The sequence below is a fragment of the Rattus norvegicus genome, chromosome 14, assembly GCF_021556685.1.
Source record: "Rattus norvegicus strain SHRSP/BbbUtx chromosome 14, alternate assembly SHRSP_T2T, whole genome shotgun sequence".
NCBI lineage: Eukaryota > Metazoa > Chordata > Mammalia > Rodentia > Muridae > Rattus > Rattus norvegicus.
Window position 1 is genome coordinate 42,339,013 of NC_141547.1, and position 5,005 is coordinate 42,344,017.

Genomic DNA, 5,005 nt, shown 5'->3' on the forward strand with positions numbered 1-5,005 from the left:
GAGTCACACCCACCAGGTACTAGCCATACAACGGGTCTAGTATAAGAAGAAGTTTATTTTATTGGGGGGCATGAAAAGGGGGATGTGGGAAAGAAAGGCGAGAGAGAGAGAGAGAGAGAGAGAGAGAGAGAGAAAGAGAGAGAGAGAGAGAGAGACCAGCCGGGAATATGTGGAGATGGGTAGGAAGAGGAGGGGGGGGGGGGGAGGCCAGACAGCTCCTTTTATGGCAAGCCTGGCTCTTATCTGGCTGTTGCTAGGTAACTGCTGGGCGGAGCCTGGAAGAAATGCTATGGGGTGGGGTAGAAAAGGGAGAAGATGAATACAGTTTCACTAAATTAGACGGAGTATATGTTTAATTTCCTCAGGAATTGACCTACGGACAGGACACTCTTATGATGCTTGAGAGGAGAGAAACTCATGTCAGCTCTTTCTCTGGGGCGATTTTCTGATCGAAAAGCAATGACCAGGGATCCAAGGAGAAAGAAGAGGACCTACTGAATACAAAGACTGTATTGTCGACATTGAGGATAGGTCTTCGCACCCCAGTTAAGCCACTTAAGACAGGCGTGTCCAGAGGCCCCCTCTCAGAAGTTTCTGGCTTTGGTGAGTTGCTAACACTCAGTAACCAGTGCGGTGTTCTAGAACAAGTTTCCTTGCATTGCTACCTCTTTAATAGCAGCACCTTCACCTGGAAATCTGTCGGACGGACTGTGGAAAATGAAAACTCAAGGAGAGAGAGAGAGAGAGAGAGAGAGAGAGAGAGAGAGAGAGAGAGAGAGAGAGAGAGAGAGAGAGAGAGAGAGGAGAAAGAAGGGAAGAGGTCAGGAATATGTAGGGAGAGGGGCAGGGTACAATACTGGCTGAACCTGGGTCGGGTTCTTGCACTCATGTGATGACCGAAACCATTCCTAACTCTGAACAAACAGGTAGTAGATTTGCACCACCACACTGGGCTCTCCCGAGGAGTGGGGTTGATTGAAATACAGTCTCACTCTGTAGCCTGGTCTTGAACTTGTGTGGACCCTCCTACCTTAGCCCTGGGAAAGTGCCAAGATTGTAGGAATCATATCCCATGCTGGCTTTGACTCACTTTTTTCTAATCCTGTCTCACAGGAAGTCCCTGCAGAGCTGTGAGAACCACATCAATCAGTGGCGGTGTCCCAATGAGCCAATTACCTCCCACAAGGGCCCACCATTTCCCCACACGACTACACTGAGGACCAAGTGTTCAGTGCACTAGCCTTTGGGGACACACTTAAATCATAATGTAAGCAGCTTCCTTATCTAAAGCACATCAGTTTCTCCTGATGTTGAGCAGGGTCAATGCCCCCCAGGCTGGACTGCTGCTTTTGCAGCCTCATCTTCCACTGACACCGAAAGGTCCCTAGGATTCACTGTCATTCTGTAGCCCCCTCTTGTGATGTTTGTTATATTTCTCATCAAAGGCTGCTCCTCTGCTGACAGTCTCTCTTTTCTTCTTTTGCCTACAAAACTGCTCAAACAAGCTAGATTTGTAGCTCAGTTTGTAGAGTGCTGTAGTGTGTAGTACCCTGCTGTAAGCCCCAGGTGGGCTGCACTACCAGGTTCGTATCTGCAGATGAAACACACACACACACACACACACACACAAACACACACACACACACACACACACACTAACTTATTTTTAAATATGCTTTAGTACAATGACTGGGCTCTTCTAAGCCTTCCTCTGTTTTTGTGCCCTTCTTTTCACTCCCAACTCAACACCTCTAATTTTGCCCTTTACTTAGTTGCCCCACTACCTGCTCCTCGTTCATCCCTCTAAATCTAAAGTTTAATTATGTTTCTAATATCCCAGTCAGGGACACAGCCAATGGCCCCTCACCCTAGATCTCACGTGGCTGGTGGCTCTTTCTCCCTCCGAAGCACGATGAGTCTTTTCTCCTCCTTCATGTCTGCCTGCCTGCAGGAAATAGCCCTGCCTATTCCTCCCAGCTCATTGGCTGCTAGCATCTTTATTGATTGATCAAGAACCAATTGGGAAACAGGACCTTCAGTGTTCACGCACAGATTCTCAGCCAAAGCATCAGAAACCACCCCTACAGAGTGCTTGCCCAGCATATGTAAAGCCCCAGGTTTGGTCCTCAGCACCATGTAAACCAGCACAGTACCACACCCCTGTGATCCCAGCACTAGAGTGTAGGGATGGTGCCGCTGCTCAGGTCCTGTCCCTCAGTTGGTTCTTGATTGCTCAATAAAGATGCCAGGGTCCAACTGCTGAGCTGAAGGAAAGAGGCGGGACTTCCGGGTACCCAGAGGCAGGTTAAGAGATGCAGGGGAGGAAGAGAGATTTCACCATGCTTCAGAGGGAGAAAAGGCAGACAGCCATGTGAGATCTCTGGTGGAGCAGCCATAAGCTGCTTCTCCAGGTAGGAGGTCAGAACATAGCTAAGCTGAGGGCTGATGTATGGTGTTGAGCTGGAGCTAAAGGAGCAACTGAAGCTGAGGGCAGATTAAGAAGTGCTGAACTGAGAGTACTGGAAAGGGCACGTTAGCCATGGGAGATAAGTGCCCAGCAATTGAGTCAATAAGGCAGGTTGAAAATAAGTGTGTGTGTGTGTGTGTGTGTGTGTGTGTGTGTGTGTGTGTGTGTGTGTGTGTGTGTTTTGTCCGCAGATCTGAGGGAACCTGGGCAGGGCTAGTAGCACAGTCCACCTGAAGCTTTAAGCAAAGCAGGAGCTACATGCTACAGTAGGGAGGTGGAGGCAGGATGAGAAGTCAAAGGTTATCTTCACTGCATAGCCAGTCCTCAGAGCCAGACATGTATGAGGCCCTGTCTCCAAAACAAAGTCCAGAGCAACAATTCAAAAGCACGTACTTCATGGGTCTACGCTAATACATTCAGCACCCCCCCCCCCATTATTTATTGCCTACCTCTTTCCACTGGGCTTTGGCCCTCAATGGCAAGGACCCAGCATAGGTCTTTGTATCCTCAGTGATCAGCATAAACCGAATATGAACATCAGCCAATCCTGTACTTATGATTGTTCATTGAAAGAGTAGATAAGCAAATACTTACTGAAATATCAGTGTGACTGGAGCTGTAAATTTTTCTTCTTATATACAACAAACCCCAAAACAGAAAATATCAAAATAAAAATAGTGTGCAGCTGGGCAGTGATGACACAGGCCTTTATCCCAGCACTTCCGAGGTAGAGATAGGCACATCTCTGTGAGTTTGAGGCCAACCTGGTCTACAGAGTAAGTTCCAAAACAAACAAAAAAAGCAGTACAGGCTAAGGTGCTTTACCGTTCAGTGTTTTTTACTTTGAAAACTATCGTACTGCCCCTAAAATGTAGACATGTAAGTAAGTCACAGCTATCCTTTAAGAGTAGTCAAATGCGCTAGGCCTGGAGGCTGGTATCTGTAATTCCAGCACTTGAGGCAGAGGCAGGTGAATTGCTGTAAATTCAAGGCTAGCCTAGGCTACATAGTAAGTTCCAGGCAAGCTTAGAATATAGTGAGACCATGTCTTAAAGCACACACACACACACACACACACACACACACACAGAGAGAGAGAGAGAGAGAGAGACAGACAGACAGACAGACAGACAGACAAACAGACAGACAGACACAGAGACAGAGACAGAGAGACAGAGAGACAGAGAGACAGAGAGACAGACATATAGACAGACAGAGAAACAGAGACACTGAAATAGCCACAGATAGAGAGACAGACAGACAGACACAGAGACAGATAAACAACATGGTTAGAATACAATTTCTTTGATAAGCTTGGGAATGTCAGTCAGTGGTAGATTGCTTTCCTGCCATGTGACTCTCTGGGTTCAATTCCTAGAACTATCAGAAGAGAGGAGGAGGAAGAGGAGGAGGAGGAGGAGGAGGAGGAGGAGGAGGAGGAGGACGACAACGACGACGACGACGACGACGACGACAACACAGGTTGAAGAACTGCTGCTCTTCCTACAGTTTCCCTTCCTCTCGTCCCCAGCATCCTTGCCTTCTCTTCTGCTAAGAACCGCTCCTCTGCTGCATTCCACTGCCTCCACTTCACCTCCATCATCCGACCTATGGCAGATCTCTCAACCAACGTTCCATTTCCGCAGCTCAGGATTTGATTGTCGTGGACCACAATAGCTTCTAGAATCTATGCTGCCCACTGGTGCCCAACTGGTACCAGATCAGCATGATTCTACATCTAACAGCCAAACTTCTGAATCAGAGACCTCGGAAGCCCTACTTAATAATGACCATATTCTCTAAGATTCTCAAGTACCAGGTGGGCCAAGCGTGGAGATGAGAGCCATGTAATAACTCGACCTAGATGTGGCTTTAAATGGACCCGCACATACCATGTGCAGTAGAGCCCATGGACTCATAGCAACTTGGAGAATAAAAAGCCCACGCATAGAAAAAAACAGTAAATCCAGGTTATGACTTCAAAACAAAAGAAGATGAAGGCCATGGCTAATGGAGTGCAGTTCTGAGCTGGCAGTTAAGGGAGGCGCGACTCCAAATGACAGAGGATTTGGTTTTTTCCTGACAGGGTTCTGGCTGGCCTGTAACTTGCTATGTAGCCAAACTGACCTTAAACTCGAGGTGATCTGCCTCCTAAATTCTGGGATTAAAGATATGTATAGCCAGCCGATATTTTATTTCCTTTATCTTCTGAGATTATAATATAATTGTTACCCCCATCCTTTCCCTCCCTCCAAACACTCCCACACACCCCTCCTTGCTCTCTCAAATTCATGTCTTATTTTTGTCATTGTTGTTTTTTTTTTATTTTTATTACCCCTTCCCCAGATCCACCACATAATCAGTGGCTGCAACATAGGAGATTTAAGATTCCAGATAAGAAAACTTGAGCAACCGCATAGCCACGCTAGGGGTGGTTGGAAAAACATGTCATGTGATATGCCAAATGCACCTGTTTCAGGTTTGAATAGCTGTCCAACTACCAAGGGATCTGTCCAAGGTTTAGCATATCCTGTCTGT

At 47.1% G+C, this 5,005-nt stretch overlaps 1 long non-coding RNA gene across 1 annotated transcript; it reads left to right on the plus strand.

The window, feature by feature from the left end:
- The first annotated feature begins 286 nt into the window (after positions 1–286).
- LOC148001329 (uncharacterized) lies at positions 287–4,653 on the plus strand. The gene is made up of 2 exons (XR_015637429.1): positions 287–603; positions 3,846–4,653. It is a non-coding gene; the product is annotated as an uncharacterized LOC148001329 (long non-coding RNA).
- The last annotated feature ends 352 nt before the right edge of the window (positions 4,654–5,005 follow it).